At 37.0% G+C, this 22,638-nt stretch overlaps 1 protein-coding gene across 5 annotated transcripts in view; it reads right to left on the reverse strand.

The window, feature by feature from the left end:
• MAP2 (microtubule associated protein 2) overlaps positions 1 to 22,159 on the reverse strand; it is a 280,936-nt gene extending 258,777 nt beyond the window's left edge. For all 5 annotated transcript variants that reach the window (XM_073879249.1, XM_073879237.1, XM_073879247.1 and 2 more), the window contains exon 1: positions 21,946 to 22,159. The gene's annotated coding sequence lies outside the window, so the exon portion shown is untranslated. The remainder of the gene's footprint in view (positions 1 to 21,945) is intronic.
• Positions 22,160 to 22,638: the final 479 nt, after the last annotated feature.

The following is a 22,638-nucleotide window of genomic DNA, read 5'->3' on the forward strand; positions in this document are numbered from 1 at the left end:
TGTCTAAGCTATCCTTGAAGCCTTTCTCTTTCAACAAAAATAAAATATAAAATATACAATGTAACATTAAAGCTAAATCAAAGGAAAAAAAATCCAAGGCATACCCCTGGACACAACTACAGTCAAACTGTTGACTATAGGCCTACATAAATCTAAAAAAACCAGCTATCGAATGCCAGGACCATATTCACCAATCTACCAATGTTTCCTTTACTACTGTATTTGACATTTGTTAGTCAACGGAAAGAACTATGGTCAATAAAAAGTGAGAAACTATATGAAAAGTTACACTTTTCTTAAATAATTTTACTTTTTCTAAAAACACATCAACCTTATAACCATATTATGATATTAAATTGAACAATTTTTTTCATTTTTAAAAAATTTATTTATTTGAGAGAAAGAGCACATGTGCAAGTGAGGTGGGGGAGGGGTAAGGGGCGAGGGCAAGAATCACAAGCGGACTCTCTGCGGAGCACAGGCTCATCTCATGACCCTGAGATCGTGACCTAAGCCAAAATCAAGAGTCCGATGCTCAACCAATTGGACCACCCCAGAACCCCCGAACAATTTTAAAGTTATCCCCCAAATCCAAATATTCTCCAATATTTGGTTGTTTAGCCTCTTGCAGATGAGTTGTTATGGAACACTGAATATTTTATGGAATTCTATAATGGACAGGAAAGCACAGGTACTTGGGTTTTGATTGTCAAAAACATGTAGCTTTTAGTTCATTTATTTTATGGTATATTTTATGATCTGTAGACAAAAAAAAAAAGACCTGCTATGTTTCCTTGTTGAGTTTAAACTTACATATTATTAAAACATGCTGCTTCATAATACCTCAATGCAAAATTGCAATTATGAGTAATTATCTTGGAAAATGTGGGTGCTTGAGTGGTTTGCCAATGCCTCTAATTATTATTCCCAAGTTTACTCCTGCTGGTAGAACATGATTTTCTACATCATATTTAAAAAGCCATCATAGTTAAGATGTTACATAAAAAATGACGTCTTACTCTCTTAATGCAGACGATGTGCCTAGCAGGATCTTGTGTTCTGAGTGATTTTGCTTTTTGCTTAAGAAATCCGAACACCAGTTTTTGTCTTGGCCCCACCCACATTTTTGGCTACATGTTTTAAATGTGTTGCAATTTCTGCTGAAAAATTTGTGCCACATAGCTTTCGGGTTTTAAGAAAATGCAAACAGTGAAACCACTCTGTCAATCTATTCTGAACAGTGACTATGACACAGTCTTTATTTTCATGTGATATTCTCTACTATCATTGCCTAAGCAGACTTACATTGCGCATCTCATAGTCACTTTTTTAAATGTGATCATAAACATCGCTCCTGAGACCATAAAGACAACAATGATATTAGTATCCCTACTGCCATTAGATGTGTTAGAATGGGATTGTGCTGGGGCACCTGGGTGGCTCAGTCGTTAAGCGTCTGCCTTCAGCTCAGGTCATGATCCCAGGGTCCTGGGATCGAGTCCTGCATCGGGCTCCCTGCTCAGCGGGAGGCCTGCTTCTCCCTCTCCCACTCCCCCTGCTTGTGTTCCTGCTCTCTCTGTCTCTCTCTCTCTCTGTCAAATAAATAAATAAATAAAATCTTTAAAAAAAAGAATGGGATTGTGCTTTTATTAGTAATTTTTAAAATTTCTTAAATATGGGAGCCATTTTTAAGTAAGCTAACTAGATATTATGTGACTAGGTATCACAATCTAAATATCCTTAGATTACAAACCCAAATCTGAATGATACAGAAATGTTATTTTCTAAATCCAAAGGTTTCAAAACTAAATAGTTCCTGGGAGATTTACTGACTACAGAATCAGGCAAAAACAATGTTATATTCAAACTAAAATGATGAACCCATGTCTTCAAGGTAAAGCTGAATCCATTCATCATCACATTATCTTGACTTATGCTTTTTTAAATGTAACATTCCACACATTTTTTTGAAAGTGTGGAATTTTACAAAATGTTTTAAAATTTAAATACACACTATTTTGAAAATTGCTCCCAATCAAAAAAAATTAATACAGAAACCAAGTGGGTTTTTTTTCACATTTCTTCAAAGAATATTTCAATAGTAAGCTAAGTCTCAATGATGACTCAGTTTGTAAAACAGTTATTATAGGGGTGCCTGGGAGGCTCAGTCGTTAAGCGCCTGCCTTCGGCTCAGGTCATGGTCCCAGGGTCCTGGGATAGAGCCCCGCATCAGGCTCCCTGCTCAGCAGGAAGCCTGCTTCTCCCTCTCCCACTCCCCCTGCTTGTGTTCCCTCTCTCGCTGTGTCTATCAAATAAATAAATTAAATATTTTAAAAAGAAAAAAAGAAAAACAGTTATTATAATTAAATTCCAAGTTAAATAAATAACTCACATACCCCTCCAGAAGTTACTAAATGGGATTTGAATTATACTTTAATTTCTACTTTCCCCTAACAATTTTAAAGTAATTTTGTGAAGCTGCAACCAAAAACTTATCAAAACCTTGATTCAAAGTATCAACCCAGTTCAAGTTCTAATTTTAGACCAATAGCTTTGATACCCCACACAAAATACTGACCAGCTGGATTTAATTGGAATGTATGTTAATATTTGACCTGACAGCCCTATATAGATGTAACCCAAGACTTTTAATTACAAGATACTAATTAGTATTGCAAAAACACTCACTATATATTATTTAGGCATAAATTATTAATTTTTTTATTCATTGAGACTGAACAACATAATTAATCCTTGAGCAAAGATAAGAAATACTAAATGGGATACACATATAAATTTAATATTTTAGTCCCCAGGAAAGACTTAAGGTAGGAGGTCCTAATTTCCGGCACTGACTTGAGACAGATAGCCTAAACTTCTGATTACTTTGCTGGTTTTAATGATTAATTATTTGGTAAATCATTTATTGCCATTAAACTAAGTTAACCTAAGCAAAACAACATAAATTTCAAGCATATTAGGATCTTTGCAGACCTTATAAATGCTAATATCATTGTCACTTAAATAAAATATTTAATTATTATACAAACGATATTGTTACAATAATGCTTCCTCAGTGGTTTATTCTTAAAACTCAATTTGCTTGGAGGTCTGTTGAGCATAAAGAATTCAAAGTCATGCCAAATGTGTAAAGTCGGACCCATAGCAGGGTCCTTCAATAGCTGAGAATTTTAGCTCACCTCTCTCCTAGTAGCAGTTAAACATTCTTATTTTCCAATAGCGATGTTTAACATTTTAGAAAGCATTAAGAGTCTTCATTTTTTTTGAAAAATCACTAAATATTGAGCGCCAGTGCTGTGCTTGACACTGTGCGACCATTTTCACAAAGGCTCTCTATCACAGTTAATTCTCATAAGAACCCTTTGAAAAAGGAACTATCTAGGGTGAAGAAACTGAGGCTCAGAGCCTTTAGTTTACCCAGGGCTGGGTGGAAAAATGAAACAAGTGCTCTTTGGGAGTAGATGGTGAACAGATTAGAAGCACAGATCAAGAAGCATGATAAAATTACTTGGTATACCAAAGTATTTGACTGAAGTTAGCTCCCTGGATGGAAATTCAATGTAATAGAGGAGCACCCACTTAATCTAAGCAATCAGTAGCAAAAGCTAAATACAACCATAAACCAGCATTGCTTAGTTCAACAAATAATTACTAAGTGTTTAGTATATGGCAGGCACTCTGCTAGTTACTGGGTCTACAAAGGTGAATATGATAGTTCCTTGCCTCAAGAAGCATAAATATCCAGTAGGAGAGAAATACAAAAACTGATTTGGTTTTGAAAGATGAAAAGCAGTTAGTCATGGAGAAAAAAAAAAAACTACTATGGGAAAAATATAGTAAGTAATATGTAGAGAACTACAGTAGTTTGGCAGTTCTAAGGGTGGCCGAAAATATAGGCAGGGAGTGACTGACAATAAGACTGAAGAGATAGGGAATTGAGAGATTTGCATGGCTTCAGAGGCTATGTTAAAAAGACAATGGATTCAGTATGTTATTTTTTTATTTCCTTATTTTTTATTTTTTAAATTTTATTATGTTATGTTAATCACCATACATTACATCATTAGTTTTCGATGTAGTGTTCCATGATTCATTGGATGGAGTCAGGATTTTGAAGAGAAATCTAGTTAGATACTCAGTTTAGAAAGATCACTCTAGTTCATATAAAGACTGAATTTAATAGGAAAAGATTGGAGGCAGGGAAATTAATTGCTCTATTATAGATGAAAGGTAGAAAACCAATCCAGTTAGAGTAAAGATGAAAAGGAGGAAAAATTGAAAGAAATATATGTTTAGGAAATATTTTTAGAAGTCTAGGATGACCTTTGGTTTCTGAACAATCCCGTTACCTGTAACAGGGACTCTAAGAACAATGTCGCTTGGATGTTGAAATAAGTTTCATTATGAACATACTGAGTTTCAGGTGCCCACAGAACCCAGTGGAGCCACCAAGGGGTATATGAACCTGACTCTCAAAAGAAGAAACCCGGGCTCCTGGGTGGCTCAGTTGGTTAAGCGACTGCCTTCAGCTCAGGTCATGATCCTGGAGTCCCGGGATCGAGTCCCGCATCGGGCTCCCTGCTCAGCAGGGAGTCTGCTTCTCCCTCTGACCCTCCCCCCTCTCATGCTCTCTCTCTCTTCTATCTCATTCTCTCTCTCAAATAAATAAATAAAATCTTTAAAAAAAAAAAAAAAAGAAGAAGAAGAAACCCAAGCTGGAGACGTAGATTAGAGAGTTGTGAGAATACAGGGGGTTGTTAAAGCTCTGAAAATGGAACAGATCAACCAGCAAGAGTGTGTATAGAAAAAGAGTCATGGTTCCAAACAAAACACTGGGTTGGCAGGAAGGGGTGGGAGGTAGGTGCTAAAATTTAAGCTGGTAATTAATTTGCTAATCAAACCCCTTATTATTTTAGGCATTACCTTTGATCTGATCTTTAGCTGTTTGGACACTATAGAAATTGTTCACTAGCCCATATAAACTTTATGGTAATATAAAAGACAAAATTATTGATCACTATGTCATAAAAAATATGTATAAGGCCCCCATACCCCAAAATCTTACAGTTTAAAGTTCTTTTACTCCCTCACTTTCACAGTTTGTGTAAAACCCAAATATAGGTCAATATATTTCCCATTTTTTCCCTCATTGACATTTGATTTCTTCATTACAGAATCATGATGTCCAAGTAACAGTGACATTAACTATTAGGATTAGGTCAGTTCAAATGGACATATACCTGTATGACTTATGTGTAGCCCTTTAGACCTTTTCTGAAGTACTTAGATTTGAATCAAAAATAAAACAAAAACAATTTCTTTGTGAAAATCCTTGGATTTGAAAACTTTCATGGGTTTTTGTCCTCTGGTTTACAAAGAAAATCCTGACCAAGCTCATGCTTATTCTTTGTATTTTGTTCTCTTGTGGCACTGGCTGTTGCACTGTATGCAAAGACTTCTGTTTTGATTCATAAAACCAGATAAATTGAAATGCAACTCATGCCAGCACTGTGGTTCAATTTACAGTCCTCCTATGGTACTGATGTAGTGACTTCCTCTATTCTGGGCAGTTATCTTGTGATTTGGATTCAGTCCCAGCAGAAGTGAAGGTCTGTTCCTCAATGAGTTCAACTGCCCAGAGTACTAGACCATCCATGGGATGTATCCAGTTAGTTTCTTGTAAATCACTTCCCTCCCAGCCTTTCTGTTCATCATCCGTGACTTGTGCTTAGTAGAAAATTTCCCCAAACCCTTCTCTTACTCTGATTGCACTGGGCATTGTCTGAGAGAAATGGCTCTCATTATCCTCCTTTGATAATTTACATTTTAATTCTAGTTCCACAACAGCTGGCCTCTGCTTTGAAAACTAGTACAATAAATCCTTTGGGCACACCTCCTCCTCCCTTCCATCCTTTCCAAAGCATCTTATCTTCCAGGGGACTTATATCTGAAGCAGAAGCCATTCTCAGAGAATTTAAATGGATATTTATAGATAATCTAGAATTAACAGGAAATTTAGAGGAGTTATGACAACTATTCCTTTCATAATAAGTTTGATGGATTAAGACTTACTACACAAAGAAATAAAACAGATACCATATATATTGGTGAATAAACATTTTTATTGTCTTTCTGTTGCAAAATAACTTTTTCAAAAACAATTCTTTTTTTTTTAATGCACACCAGCTATAGGAGGGCAAATATCTGCCAAAGTGTGTAGAGTTACATCCATCTTTTCCTAAAGCCTTGTCTCAGTCTCATCTTTCCAACAGCTCCCATTATTCACACCACTCATTTTAACAAATAACCATACTATGACTTGGTTCCTATTAAAGCCAACACATACACATTTCCTCCTCCAAGTACTTTTAAACAGGTAAAATAAGGATGTGATAGGTGTTCATTTATAGCTTGTTTAGTTATCCAAAGGATGGGACATGGTTGCCTTTCCCTACTCTGTAAGTTCCTGGAGAGTAAGGATGCAGTCTTGTTTTCTTCTTCATACTGCTAACATGACTCATCACAAGCAGGGGGCTCATTAACAGGTTCTTAATAAGCATTTGCTGAATATAAAGTAAGTGCCCCTAATGGATAGTTTGAAAGACACCTCATAACGCCAACCTTCCTTAGTGACATTCTGCTTTCCCTAAAAACAAAAAACAACAAACAAACAAACAAAAAAACAAAAAAACACCTTACGTGTACAGCACTTTAATCACTGAAATCTTTGCTGGGCAAATAGCTAGCTAACATGAAAAACTATTTGTGCAAAAGTGGGAATTAATGCAATGTACTTTCAATTCACCATAGAATGTGAAGTGATCTTGGAGACAATTATATTCATCCCCTCATTTTGTGATTAAAAAACTGAGGCCCAGAGACTCAATAACTTTCCCAGGGTCTCAACAGGAGTGCAGAGTGATAATGCTTTCTGTGTCTTAAACAAAGGTAAAGATTGAGATTTTAGACAAATGGATTTTTTTCTTTTTAAGGGAGGGGATGGGGTCAATTCCTTAAAATACTACTACCCAAAAAAAGGGCCCTTATTTGCTTTCTGATATAGTACTAAGTAAGTTGTGTTAAGTTTTTTGGGATTCTCAACTACTTTCTCTAAAAACATTCATTCATTCAAACATATTTGTTGACCACTCCCTTCATCCACATAATTTTCTTGGTAGTAGGGATACCTTGTAGGTATTGTACAAAAAAGCAAATAAAAATTATATAGTGACTAAGATATCACATTCTCTATTCTAATAATGAGATTACTGAATTTCTCAAAGATACTTAAAAAGTGAACTACTCTATGAAAATGTTTACAGCCTACATACAACGATCTAGAGAGATAAATATAAGTGCAATGTAATAGAAAGTTTTTGATTCATTCCGAAAAAGTTATGGTGTCAACTATGCCAAGCAATAAAATAAGTAAGGGTCTATAAAATATTATTTTCATTTACATCCTCTTCCAAATAAATTCAGTGCAATGCCCATGTCTCTTCATGTTGTATATCCCAGTATCAACTCATGGCATGACTTAATATTGACTTAAAATGTAAACTGCTTAGACTTATGTCTAAAAAGGCTACAGTTCCTTCATTTTCAGCTGTTCAAGAAGGGCTGATATAACCAGTGGATGACAGACATGTCTAATATATGGTAACTCTGTCATTGCCTTTTTCTTTGGAATTGGAATTGTGGCATGTAGAGCATTTTGTTCACCCTGTTTTACTTCCTCAGAAACAAGACATTGTTGTCCTAAAGTCAGCTCTAATTTGATTTCCAGATTCTTAGATGTAAAAACAAAACAAAACAAAAACTTGAGAGATCTTTGGCAGCCATCCTCATTTTAAAGATAATGAGACAAGGGCCAAGGTGGTTGTAGATTTTTTTGGAGGGCACTTCCTTTATGAGTCTATGCTAAGACAAGTTGCTCTTTATAAATCACACACACACACACACACATTAGGCATCTTGCTCAAAGGAGTATAGGTATTAATAAGTGTGGCAATCACACATAGTTGTGGAATTAGGTAATTAGGTGTGTAGTCCTACCAATGATAAATGAAAGAGTAGCAATGTGGGCTCGCAGAAATAACAATGCAAAGTAAAGCTGGAGTGATTGCCATATGATTCTACACTCTGTTCTCCATTTTATCCTCTCTCACTTCAGACATGGAGAAAAACTTTTATGATGAGTCAATGTACATAATGATACACGTACATACTGATGTATAATTCAAGTGTTTAACTTTTAAATGTTATTAATTTAAGTAGTGATAGAATAAAACTCAGCAAATTATATTTTAACTATAAAGTGAAATTCTCATTGAATTTGGTCTAAATTTTTCCAACAAGGGGTCAGTTCTTGTTCTATTATTAGATTATATTATAGCTAATTGTATAACATTGTTATCCCAAATTCAAAATACTGTTTCAGTGTTAACTATGACCTGTGTGTGGATATATGTACACACTGGCATTTCCTACCACACTCTCCTTGGGTAGATCACAGAATCATTACGAAGTTGCAACTAACTGATAACACTTTTTTTTTTTCAGGCTAATGGTCACATGAAGAGCTCTCTTGTCCATTTCTAGAAGAGTCAAACAAAAACATCTCACTATTAGTTTAATGGGACAGGCAAAATTTGTCCAGCTATTTAATTCCAATATATTAACAAGACCTATTATTAAAATCAGAAGACAATGTTATCATTTCACATGAAGAGCATGTAAAACAAAAAAATTAAAACTTGTAGTTTCTTATACCCTGAGTCCCAGATTTCAGTTTGGAGTGAGAAAACCTCATGCACCATTCTGGAGAGAAAGAGAACAATATTTAAATATCTGAATTCTAATCCCCAGAGTATTTCCATGGTCATGCACTCATAAAAGAGAGAAAATATTTGGGTTTTAGTAGCTTCCTGCCAGGATCACTTGAGTTCTAAGGGTTGAAAAATCATTTGAAAGGCATTTGTGAACACAGACACAGTGGAAGTTTCAGAAACAACAAACCATCCCATTTTTTTTAAATGTGAGGGTAATTAATAGATTTAATAAATGTCCTCTAATATCATATTCACACAAAAGTTACAGTTTATGTGTGAGAAAATGATTTCTGTTATTGAAAGTGAATAACAAGAGCAATGCCATCTGTCCTAATTTAATAGCAAACATGATTGACATGCTGTACCACCTTCACTTCTGGAAAAGTAAGAATACTATAGGCACACATTTAATTAAAAGTGGCTCTCTCATGAAAATACAGAAAGTCGCCTTATTTATACCTGACCTTGTTTTAAAAAAGGATTCAAAAGGACAAAAGGAAATCATTAGTAAGAAAATAAATCATAGAAGAGTTAGTATGTGAAATGTATAAGTTCCTAAGAGTTATTGGAAATGGCACACAATTATATTCTGAGGTTACTAGAGGCCAAGAAAAAAAAATGTACACACAACATGTGGCCGTATGATGAAACTAATCCAGTGGTTTAGGACTACAGGTTCTACTATGTTCTGACTTGAGACAAATCTAAAAATTCTTCCCATGGGGCTTCATAAAGGGAAATATGCAACTATTGTCCTTAGATAGTTTTCATGTGTTTGTGACCTCTTAAAAGTGTGATTAACTAATTGCAAAGACATTTTCTAGATTCACGTTCTAACAGGACAGTATATGCCAGGAGTTGGTAAGCTACAGTCCATAGGTCAAATGGGCCTATCACATTTATTTGTAAATAAAGTTTAATTGGAATACTTCAATACCCATTTGTTCACATATTGTTTATGGCTGTTTTCTTGCTACCACAACAGAGCTGAGTAATTGCCAACAGAGTATATGTGACCTACAAAGTCTTAAGGTTTTCTATCTGACCCTTCACAGAATAGCTTGCCAACCCTTACCATATGATAGTAGTTACAAAGATATTAAACATTTTTAGAATGCAAATATTTAAAATCAGAAAAAATAGCAAAAATGTTTTTGTAGTATTTGGAAAAAATCTCTTTAGATATACACACACATTTCCTTGATTTTCAATATCAGTTTACTGTATTAATTTGTGAAGTCATGCAGTCCATTTTCTCTATAGCCTAGAAATCAGAGGAGTTGTACTGAAATTTGTCCTTATTTCTTTGCTCTGTTTTCCAAAGCCATTGTCCTTTTAAAATACATATTTTTTCATGCACGTGACATAACCCCAATAGACGCTCATATTACTTACTGACTACAGTTCTACATGGTTTCTAACTCTTTTGGCTTCCTCAAACCTGTCTTCTGGAAGATGTCAAAGGGCTGGGATTCCTTACTCCATCTCTATCAGCATCGTCTATTTCCATTTATTGATACTGATATTTTCTCAATGGTTCATGAAAATGTCTGAAACCATAGCTCCCAAACAAATCCCTTGGTCTTACACTCTAAATAGGTCGGTGTCCTTATGCTATGCCGTCTGTAGAAATTCTAAACCTGCCATTCTATCCTCTCAAATTTGTCTTGCTGATCTTAGATATCACATTCCTCATACCACTCCCCAGGTCAAAATCCTGATTTCCAAACCTCTAATGGCCTTATGATAAAAACCCAAACTCCTGCTAAACCCAGTGTTTAAGGACCTCTACAAATCCAAGACTACCTTCCAATCCCACTCTTCTCCAAAAGGAGTCCTCCATTGCAGGCAATCTGGTTTACTTTGCTCACTGTCGTCTCAGCGCCTTTGCTTTTACTACCATTCTACCTGGGCACCCTTCCAAACCTAGCCACTTACACAGCCCCACTCCACATTCTGCTTCCCACATGAAATCTTTAGCTTCTACATATGGTGCTATATCTCCCTCCTCTGAATTTGCATATCATTTATAGGCCATACTATTCTTTATCATTTATCTTATTGTGGGTTATATTCTTTTTTAGTTTTATGTCTTGCATTTCTAGTCAATGTCAATTAGAGGAGAGTAATAGGCTATATATTTTATATTCTGTAACATAAGCATGGTTGTACATTTAGAAGAAAATTACTGTTTCTTTTTAAAGCCTGATCATCAATCCTTTAAAATAACATTTTCCTTTTTATTTGATAGTTAGTGATATCTCAATATTAAAAAGCCCACATTTGAATAAAATTCCAAGAACACTATTTAGTTTAATATATATCAGAATTATTTCTCGGTTTGTTATTCATACTTTTAATATTTAACCTGAGTAACTGCGAATCTGGGACATAGATATATCACTCTATCATATGGTTCCAATTAATCCTAAAAACAAAACAAAATAGAGTCAAGGAAAGAACGAAAAATCAACATTAATTCAATTCTTCACTATAAAATAAAAACACTAATTTATCCTACATTGTGTGACATAAAAGAATGTCCTGTAAATAACATTACATGATGGAATAAAAAAAAAAATTAATAGTTCTGCTTTCTACTGAGGAATGCCTAGAAAAAAAGTAAACAGTCTTGAAGTACGCCAGAAGTAAAATCAATCAAATGTCTGACAGACTGTGTTTAATGCTAAGTTCAATAGATCATTACACTAGGTCTACAAATATCCAACAAGTACATTAAATATTTTAGTATAAGCAATATATGCATGATCATTAATCTTACAGGTGATCCAAGATCATCATGAAATTAGATCAGCTCACTTACTAAATTCTCAGATTTAAACCACTGCCTCCAAGAAGTAAAATATGTGTTATTCTGCTATTTAATTTATTTATAAATTTCAGTACCATGTTGGTTGTTGCTTGGCACCTGGCCTTGTTTACCAGTAAAGCTGCTGTGGAGAAACTAAAGCTGCTGTGGGGAAATAGCCAAAGAACACAACCATATTGAAACTGGAATGATTTTTGTGACTGCTTTTCTCAAATATGTATCTGTACTTTTCTGTTCAGGTTTGCTTTTTAAAGGTTAGTTTTGGGTACAAAAAGGTGACAAGGGGTTAAAATTACTTACACATGTAATTTCCCAGTATCTAAAGATAATGACACAATTTGGGGTACCTGTGTTTAGACCATTATATTAGACTAGGTTTAACATAAGCCTAATTTTAGCCCCACCATTGATTTCTGACTTTCTAAATCATTTCTCTCTTGTGACTTAACACATTAGTGAATAAGATACAGATATGTCTACAGGGATTTAGAAAATATAATTAATCTTTGAAAGCTTTTATGAGATTCTCAAAAAATTCTGCTTCTACTACCTTAAAAATTAGAATGCACCACATGTCCAATAAAAAAAACCCCTAATCATGGTCAAGAGGACCTGTGTAGTCTGGTACTTGCCTTCTGCTGATCTACTCTCCTACAATCCTTTACCATGTTAATTAGACTACAGTGCCATTGGCCTTGTATTTGTTTCTCAGATATGCCAGGCTTCTTCCTGCTTTTAAGCTGTTTTTTATGCTGTTTCCACGGCTTGACCCCCTCTTCCCCATATTCCCATGGCTGACTACTTCCCCATACTCCCATGGCTGACTACTTCTCATTACTTGAGTCTCCAAAGGCAGCCTATCGCATCCCAAATAAGCTCTATTGTATGTTTTTGTTTCCTCTTCCTTATAACAGTTCTTTGTTTCAAATGTTCATTCATTTATTCATTCGTTAGTTTCTGTCTCCTGTTATGAGAATATAAACTCCATGAGGATGGGAATTTGTATGGCATGTCCCAAAATATCCCACACATTCAGAAAAATTCCTGCTGCATATTAGAGATCCAATAACCATCTTAAATAAATAAATGAATGATTTATGGGCCAAAATAATATTAGAAATACCTATGGGTCACCAGCCTGATATTTAAGTGGAAGAAAGACAGACAGTGAATTCTTCCCAAGGAAGAATATCATTTACTAAAAGGTATTATTTTAATTTTGTAGAGGGCATGTATATTTTCAGATTATTAAATTCAATAAACCACAAGTAAGAAGAGCACAGAATATCTTCTTTTTAAAAATTTGCCTTCATAAAGTGTAGATTCCTAGTGTGCGGTTAAGATGACTTTTTCTGTATTTATGGCTCAAAATAAAAATACCTTAGAGGAAGACAATATGTACAACCCAGTCTTTTACAAATGTGCATGTAAAATATTTTAAGGAATTCTCTTACATCTACTCAGTGATAAAACAGTCACTCCAATTCTGACAAGTGGTTGAACATGTTCATCTAGAGAAATAGGACATACTATCCAACATTCTCTGGCAGAAGGGTAACATTAGAATTCCTTCACTCCCTAGGTAGTGATATCATTTCAGTTTTCAGTGACTAGGAATATGTTTCTCTTTAAATATTTAAGGATGGTTTCTGCTTAATTTCTTTCCTCCAAGATGCTTTTCATGCCTTTCAAATATTTGTCAGCTTAAGACTTTACAATGCCTAAGCAGCGTGGGTGCAGGTGAAGCTCTACGGAACACAGTAACCATAGCAACACCTAATTCTCATTTAATTTGCTGTCTCCTTGGAAGAAGTGAAAAATAAGAGGGATGGAACACTGGAGACAGAGAAACGGGAAGACATACAAGAGTAAGAAAGTAAGAGGCCTGCAGCCTTTCTAGCTCACTTCCTCTCAGCTAAAAATATTAAGGCTGGGGGAAACACAAAAGGAAAGCTATTTTTGAGAAAATTTCATGTTGCGAGAGGTCAGAAAAAAGTTTCAATCTGGCTATTTTTGTTGGATTCCCCTTGTACACGGAGCCAAGTTTAAACACAGTCTCCAGCAATCTGGAGGCACCAGCATGGATAGTTCACTCTCGGAGAAAAGCTCCCTGGCTTTCCAAGTACCTTGAGTCTGAGCACACATCCCCAGAGAAGCTGAACTTCGGTTTTAAGAGCTCCAAACCGCAGGCGTGGCCCTGGGCAGGACCCCTGTCAGTGTTTTCCTGGATCGGTTCAGTCTCACCATTTTCAGAAGTGGGGCTGGCATGGAGCTGGTGGGAACGGCCTTAGAATTCCAGGTCCCTCCCCCTTTTGGGTCCATGGGAAAGTCACTGTGGAGTCACAAGGTTGGGCAGGTATGACTGTCACGTCCCCTAAGCCCTCAGCTCAGAAAATGATAATATGATCAGAATTGGAAATGGAGAGTCAGAGCGGAACAGCACTTCATGGCACCCTCCACGAGCACCGAGCTGGAAGCCGGAACGCCAGAGTCTTCTTGAGTAAGCCGCTTAACAGCCCCCCTCCCCGCGCCCCCCCCCGCCCCCCGGCGGGGTAGATTGGTATGTACATCAGAGGTTCACAGCACATGCTCCACAGTCCCTCTTTCCCTTCAAACATCATCTAACTCGTATATAATTAGCAAGTCTCAAGAAAGAATGTCCCAATGTACCTTCCACAAGGGGGCAGAGGCACAGAAGGAAAGAATACAATTAATGACATTTCATGTTTCCAGCTGTGTAAGCACATAATCCTTCTGAGCCACTACTTAATAGGGTTACAAAGAGCTACTCTGTTTATATAGACTATAAATATATTAGAAGCACAAGAAAAAGATTTTATTAAAACTCAAAAATCAGATCACTCATTTGCAATACCAGCTTTTTAATGGAAAACTTTGGATTCTTATCACATACCCTGCTGTAGGCATTAAGAAGGGGCTGAGATAAGGCAGTGAGACTGTCCAGGGCTGTGCAGTTTCCATAAATTCTAATTTTGATAGTGACCATGCTCAGGTCCTATTCAAAACAAAAGGAGTGAAAATCATGGAACTGGTGTCTGAATCTGAAATAAATAGGAACTTTTTAAAACACACACACACACACACACACCACAAAACCTCAATTTCACCAAAGGCCACTCAGTAGTCTATAATAATTTCCATCATGTATCTATGAATGAGGCAAGCTTTAGTTTGAGAAACAATGGCCAAAGCCTATTTAAATAAACCCTAGACCACACTCACTTTGTTTTAGAAGAGATTTGGCTTTCAGTAGGATGCTTAGTGCTTTCTTAATCCTTTCTTGGCAGTAAAATTTCTAAAGTTCTATCAACTCTAGCTTCTGCTGTTTCAGTGAAGATAAACTGCATTTTGCATGCCACCCTCACCTCTTAAAAGATAAACTTAAGTGCCCAATATTTCAATTTAGGACATTTTGATCAAAACAGAGGTGTTTTTATTTTGAGCACAATGTTTAGCTTTAACATTTGATTTCAATAATGGACAATGGAATCTGGACTATATCTCTAAACAGAAAAGTATACAAATAGGTTGAAATTCATGCAATCTGATTTTATTAATGAACACCCATAACATTGTTTTTCTTTTTTTCAAAAAAATATTTATTTATTTGAGAGACAGAGCACACGTCGGGGAGGGGGGATGGGCAGAAGAAGGAGAAGCAGACTCCACACTGAGCAGGGAGCCTGGATGCAGGGCCCCATCCCAGGACCCTGAGATCATGACCAGAGCTGAAGGCAGATGCTTAACTGACTGAGCCACCCAGGCACCCTCCAACATTGTTTTTCTTATAAAATTGTATTTAATATCAAATGTTCTCATGTGGGACATCATAGTATAGTTTTTAATTTTCTTTAAGGCAACTGATTGCAAAATAATTTATTTCGACTATGAAAAGTGGCATACTTAAAAAAGGCTGTCTTAGAAGATCATACACACACACACAAATATCCCCACACTAACTCTTTGTGAAACACAAGGCAAATAAATTTTATGTGATCATGAGTTGCTACAGGTACTATGACTCCATATTACTATCCACTGAAGAAAGAAATTGTATGCTCCAGATTGCAAACTTTTTTCAAACAATAAATAAGTATGTGCAGTAAATTAATGAGATCTTGTCTTAGCTATACTCAATAACATTAATATAAAAAGAATGCATAACTGAATCCTACAACTTTTTTGCTTGTTTTTAAAATGGGCCAAAAGAATATGGCGTCTCATACAAACACCAACAAAAAGTAAGCAGCATGTTGTTTAAAATATTGTTCTGCCAAAAACATGCATACACTTACGGAAAGGCTCAATTACAACTTTGAGAGGCATGATGCTCAAATAAAATAAAACTTCAAAGCTGAGCATTATTTAATTGCTTTAATGTCAGTGAAAGTGATGCTGCATCATTCTTTTGAGACAATAAAATTGAGAACATTTTTTCATATCAATTCTTTATAGAATTTCACTGTTATCCATTAACAATACAATGCAGTACTGTTACAACTGTTACAACAATAAAACGTAGCCAACTATAGAGCCATAAACACTTAAGTAATGCAAAAGGTTGATATTAGCATGATTAGTTGACTTCAAATTAATAGAATTTGTGTATTTACTTATGAGTTTGCTTTGAATGTAATAGACCTAGACAGTAAAATAATGAAATGTGCTCATGGATATTCAAGCACTGTGTTTTATGATCACTTTGAAATGGATTCAAGATGGCTAATGATGACATTCAGAGCAATGTAATTAGAAATATTTTATATAAAACTGAATTAATTTAGTTCAATATTTTCTGATTGGTCATTGACTAGTTGGTGCTCAAAATATTAGGTGTATATCTGTGCAGTTAGTTAACTAGCATAAAATGAAGACAGTGGATTGACTGACACATAATGACTTTACTAGTCGATTTAATTTATGAAAATAGCTGAACCATTTTACTTGGTGTCAGGTGAGAAAAATGACAAAAAAGCAGTTGGTTAACCAAATTTTTCATTTTGGAAACAAGATGTACCACTTTTACCTGCAGATTTTTAAAAAATTAATTTAAAGAAGGTTGGTGAGGACACAGTTGGGATGAGCATGTATACTTAAGATAAGGGAACCTGGGTAAACCTGGTTCAAATCATGGGAAGAAACAAGGGAGTAACTTTTCTTCCTGATTCAGAAAGGCCTTCTAGAGGAAGGAAAACACAATCAAAGACTGGTATCCAAGGAAAAGATTATTCAAGGCTAGAGGATATAAAAGGCAAGACCAAAGAAAGAGCCAAGATAGGGATGGAGTGCTGAGGAGGGAGAGAAGGCAGCATAAAACTACTGCGTGTCAAACGAGAAATATAGATGTAATGGGAAATAAATGTCAATAAAAATAGCAGGCTATATATATAGTATTTGCATTTTCTAAAGATCATTGATTTTCGCTAACACAAACTGAAAAGAAAGAGCAAAGAAAAGAAAGAAGAAAAGAAAGGGATGGGGGAAGAAGGAAGGAAAAAGGAAAAGAAAGAAGGGGAAAGTCAAGCTGTGTGACCTTATAAGTAAAATTATTTTCTCCAAAAGACTTATTAACATAACAAAAAGCAAAAAAAAAAAAAAGAAATTTGCTGCCTCCTGTGTGCTTTAATGGAAAACAAATTCTTTAAACTCTCCCCAAAGCCCACAATATAATGTTATAAGTTAATATAAGTTAATATATAAGTTAATATAAGGTAACCAACTGAAAGAGGAAATCCTGAGCTCTTTATTTTGTCTAAATTCTCACAGAATTTCATTAAAATGTATAAGTATAAAGTACCACAGTTAAAATACCATCACTCAAAGGAAAGCTTATTTCTCTTGAACAGGAAAGATTAAGTTCAAAGATTAGATTCCAAGTGTTTTCCATAAAAAGTCAATTAATTGTGTTCACATTGCTCTAAAATTTTTGATTCACTACAGAATTGCTTCCAAGAAGCATCCTTTATAAATTTTTACAAGGAAACACCTACAGCCTTAGTTCAAAGTAGTGACAGGGAGGGATATGAATAAAATATTATGAGGAGGCAGAAAAACAAAACAGATTTCTTACTTCTCCACCCAGTTAGACACAGGCTCTTCTCCATCCTGAATCGACAACTATTAACAACTGAGTACTTGCTTTTGATCTTCATCTCCTCTACTGCAATCCACCCACTACTGCAATCCACCCACGCAAACTTTCCCACAGACCCTTCCCCTTGATTTTGGTTCTTTGTCTACCACTTCTGACTTCATAGATCTTTAACTGCTTTTGAGGCCTGGAATCAATTCCTGAGTGATAATTCCTTGAGAATATCCAAAGTTGCTTCTCAGAAAACTATGAATTTGAATTTTCATGTGCTATACAGCATTTAAAGACATGACTTTCTACAGCTGACTGATGGAAGTATTTGAGGGGCTATTAGTATTTGCATTATGTATGCATATATACATACATGCACACACAAAGAATTATGTTTTATCATTCCCTAATTAAAAATATGTAAATATATATGGAATAAAGGAGCTAGGTATACATTAGGGTATTTATATAACTGATGTATAACAGCTTGTCTTTAAGATGCCGGGACATCGCCTCTGTCCAAATGCAGTCCCTTGCTCTCTGTGTCATATCTCCAATACAACTGCTACTCAATTGAATGTCATCTCTTATGAAAGAAATAAATCCTTTGAACTTTATTTGTAAATTTCTTAAACCAAGGGACCATGTCTTCGATTTTTTTGGTATCTCATTACATAGCCTCCAGTATGATATTTCTAATAGGTGACATATAAGTGAAAAATAAGTAAGTAGGAATCAATGTTTTCCTAAAAGCTAATTTGTACTGAGAGTAATACTATTAAGGAATACTAGTAATAGTAATAGAGAAGTCTAATATTCAAATGTGAGATAAATGGTGTAAAGGGAAGAGAAAATTGGTGAAATGATCAAAATACTGCCCATGTAAGAGATGTCGAATGAGTAGATCAAGACAATGACAATAATAAAGGCATAGAGCAAATTAACGTAGCAAAAAGAACTGATATATCTAAAAGAATCAGATAGGATTCAAAGAGCTTAATAACATCTTTACCTCATGTATCGGAGACAAAAGAGTTTAAGACTGTTTCAGAATGTTATCTTCAGGTTCATGCATCTAGTAATGACTTACCTAATGACTACTGTTAGCATTAAGGAGTATAGTATTGACCTGGGTGTAGTGTTGTCATCTACTATAACTGTTATTTCAGATTCTTTATCTTAATCTGTCATAAGGAAATTAAGAATTGAAAAGACTTCATTAACCAGAATAATCAACTTGAATACTAAAATCCCCACGTTGGTTTCATATGGTCTGTCTCCCAAGGATATTGATGAATAATTTAGGGATGCACACATTGTTATGTATACATCTAAACAAACATAATAACCATTTAATTTTCAAGCCCAACAGTACGACGATAGTTCTCAAAAGCACAGCAGTCCAGCCTATCATCCAGCTGCTAGTAAAATTCAACACAAAATATGTGTGTGTCATAAGAAAACATGCAAAAATACAGTTACAAATATTTTTCTTCCTTCTCCCTTCTGATGTTTAGAAAATTTACAAATTGATTTAAGCCAAAAGTGGTAAAGGAATGAAATAGTTCCTTCAGGCTTAGATTCTGTGCCAAGTTTCATTTCTGGCTGCATATTTTTGTCCAAGTTCAAGATCCCTGAAAAGAAATACTTAAAAGAGAAAATATCCCCTTAACCTCAGCAAGGCAAAATTAGTAGAGGCTGCTATGGGAAGCGAAGGGCTTCTGCCTAGAGATGGGTGTGCTCTTGGTGTTTGGTTTCCACTGATCTGCTGCTCTCTCAATGAATCTGAAGTAGCTACTATGATGAGGTAATGGCTGTGCCAGTTTCACTGGGTCATGCTCTCTCAGCACATTCTTTCTCTTTCTCCTCCCTGAGAAGGTGCTGTAAACAAGTCATCCTGAGAGAGAGCTGCCGCGGAGAATGAATCCTACATTCAAAATTCCTGCGACAACTATCTCTGCTGTTGGTAGTCTAGACACAAACTAGAAGCTTAAAGCAGCAGAGACAACCAGAAAGAAACAGATTATCTGACAAGAAGCTGGGGCGGGGGGAGGGGGGAATAAGAGAGGAGAGACACAAAGAAAATGAAAACTAATATAATCAGAAAATGTTTAAAGGAAGCTCAATTTTTAAATTGTTTAGATCTCCAGATGTATGTATTCTAGACAATTTTCTACTTACATGTAAAATTTTTTAAAACTTTTGGAAATTAAATAGTACTACAGCAAAGTGAAATACTACGAATTAAAATCAAATAAATCATGAGCAGATAAGGAGCATGTACCAATGATCTTAAAGGCACAATAGCTCTGATAACACACAAATCATGAATGCAGATGTAAACCTATGATAATCAAATACAATTACCAGAAAATCAGTGTTAAAATACACACACAAATATAATATTCTTTATTCAAAGAAAAAATGCCACTTACCTTTCCTTGGAGGGAGGATGCTTTTTGTGCATAAAGGATTTACAAATTCACAAAGATTTCTACCAAAATACACCTATTGCCCAGTTAAATGGGTGTTTTGTGTCACATTCAAGTGAAAGGCTATAATCTTCCTCTTGGGCATTCTAAAGGGCTTTTATTTATTTAATCTATTTTCACTGCCAAAAAATATAATCACCCAGAGTGAAATGACAGGGTGACAGAGCTACGCTTTATACTGGGCTGGTACCTGAAGCTCAAGCATGGGACATTTTGCATAATGTAGCTCACATAAAAGGCTTTGTTCTCCATCGCCTCACTGTGGCTGCAAACCTCAATTTCAGTTTGCAGTCATTTCCTCTCCTGGATCGACCATTTTTAAATAAATTATACCTTTAACATTTGAGTTAGTTCCTTGCCAACATCCATTAATCCTTCGGCCTCACATTCAAAATTATATATCACCCAACAATATTTTTTTGTTTTGCACTACAGATTTCATTCACACCATAATCCCCAAACCCTCAAGGATAAATTTAAAAAGATGTGTCTTTTAAGTAGCTACTCCCTTTTGTAATATTATGTATATAGTGTTTTATATATATGCATGTGTGTGTGTGATGTGCCCAAGTGCACACATGTGCATGAGTATGTACGTGTATGCATATAAACAAAAACCCTTCACATTGTGTCAGTTTTAAATGTCTATATCCTGGAAGCATTATGCTAAGGGCTTACAGCAGATGGCAACAGCGATTGTTATAAACGGGCTTGTTGCTAATGAAAGCTTTTTATTTTCTGACAAAAATCCTGAAGTCTCGACGCCAGGCAATATAACATCAATTTCAGTTTTCAAAGATGCTTTTTTTCTGACCCCATCTGCTTTACTACCCCGTCCCCTCCCCTACACACACCCAAACACAACACTTCCCCACTCCTGGTTCCTTTCATACACTCCTCCTTGAAATTTCCATCCTTAAACAAAAGACTAGGTTGGGGAAGGACGAAACTCGGCAATGCGGGCCCCCAAAAGCCTTTAAAAATAAAAAGAATAGATGGACTGTAGGTAGAGGTTTCCCACCCCCCATCACCTGAAGGAGAAAGACTGTGTGAAGCTTCAAGCTCATCCAGACATTTTTTTCGTGTCCCGCCCTCCAACACGACCAGACATTGATTTTTCATTTTCCTAAAATTCTATTTATCAATCTTCCTCTTCCAGCTGTTTCTGGAAGAATTACAAGGAAAATGATTTCCAATTGACAAGGCTTCTCTAACTCCTTCGTCAGTGTGCAGTTCCCTCCAGCTAGATGGACAAAAAACCCAAATTCTCCACCTCGAATCCCCCCCCCCATTATCTTTGTATAACCCACTCCTCGTCTTTCTACAGCTCAGGTAATATTAGCTCTCAATATGGATATCCTAAGTTCCCGGGGTTTCAAAGTGGTACCTAACAAGGTCACACACTCTTCTACAAATCTAGAGCCCAGGTAGCAGCAGCACCCATTCCCCTGCTCCGTGGTGACACCTGGAGAGGTCGGGCCTGAAGCTGCCGCCAGGTGGGAGACGGGATGGCCGGCCAACCTGTGCCGGCTTCCAAGGCAGAGAAGACGAGACAGCCCCCTCCCCATTCCCACCCCTTTCCTGGCTGAGACTCCCTCCAAGCAGAGAGCCAAGCAGAGAAAGGAAAGGCGTCCTATACAGAACCAGAGGTGGGGACGGCTCTCTTACCTGTACTGGATGCACCCACGGTGGCCGCTGCCTGCGCTCACGGACCTGAGGACTGTGCCCTCCGGAGAAGAAGGGGAGACGGGGCAGGGGAAGGAGGAGAAGGAGGAGAAGAGAAAAAAGCGGAAGGGAAGAAAAGGAAGCGAGGAGAAGGAGGAGGAGGATGCTGCCGCTGCGCTGCGCCCGCTGAGAGCCCGCGCAGCTCGAGCGCCCGGCCCCGTCTGAGCGCCGCCCTGGCCCGGGCTCCCCAAGCCACCGCCCCGCCCCGGCCCCGCCTCCCCGCGCCGGCTCCGCCTCCCCGCGCCCGCCGCCCCGGCTCCGCCCCGCCTCCCCATGCGGCCTCCAGCCGGCCGCTCGGCTGTGCCCCAGCTGCAGTGTCCGGGAAGGGGGAGCGCGGCCGCCCCGCGTCCTGCCGCAGCCAGCTCGCCGCCCGGCGGGGACCGCGAGAGTGGCAGCCCCCGGAGCCCGCCAAGCCCCAGCCACACGGGGCTCCAGAGAATTCCCCCTCCGTCGCCACCGCTGCCACCGCCGCCGCCAGAGTGAGACCAGAGTCCTCGGGATAGAGGCACCCAGAGGACCATCTTCTCTGACTCCTTGGGGGAATTGGGGGGTGTCCCCCATAAATGCCCTCCTTTCCTAACTCTGTCCTCTGTGAGCCGAGGGTTCCCCTTACCCCTCCGTGGAGAAGGCTCACTG

Source organism: Callorhinus ursinus, unplaced genomic scaffold (genome assembly GCF_003265705.2).
Source record: "Callorhinus ursinus isolate GAN/ISIS: 27379988/994484 unplaced genomic scaffold, GSC_fseal_2.0 scaffold2, whole genome shotgun sequence".
Classification (NCBI taxonomy): Eukaryota; Metazoa; Chordata; class Mammalia; order Carnivora; family Otariidae; genus Callorhinus; species Callorhinus ursinus.